We start from the raw sequence: 310 nt of genomic DNA on the forward strand, positions 1-310 counted from the left end.
GACACCGGCCGGGCCGGCTGCCAGCGGCCGGGAGGGACGGGGCTGAGCCCGGGGGACAGGGCTGGGGCGCCGCGGGTGCACCCCGGGCTACAGACACCCCTGGTCGCGTGCACCCCGAGTTATGCACACCCCGAGCTACGCACAGCCCAGGCTACAGGCACCCCAGGCTGGGTACACCCCAACTACGCGGGCCCCGGGCTGCGTTCACCCAAGGGTACGCACACCCACGGTTACGGACACCCCAGTCTGTGCACACCCGGGGCTACAGGCACCCCAGGCTATGCACAGCCCGAGTTATGCGCACCCCTAG

Source organism: Aptenodytes forsteri, unplaced genomic scaffold, assembly GCF_000699145.1.
Source record: "Aptenodytes forsteri isolate BGI_AS27 unplaced genomic scaffold, ASM69914v1 Scaffold26, whole genome shotgun sequence".
NCBI lineage: Eukaryota > Metazoa > Chordata > Aves > Sphenisciformes > Spheniscidae > Aptenodytes > Aptenodytes forsteri.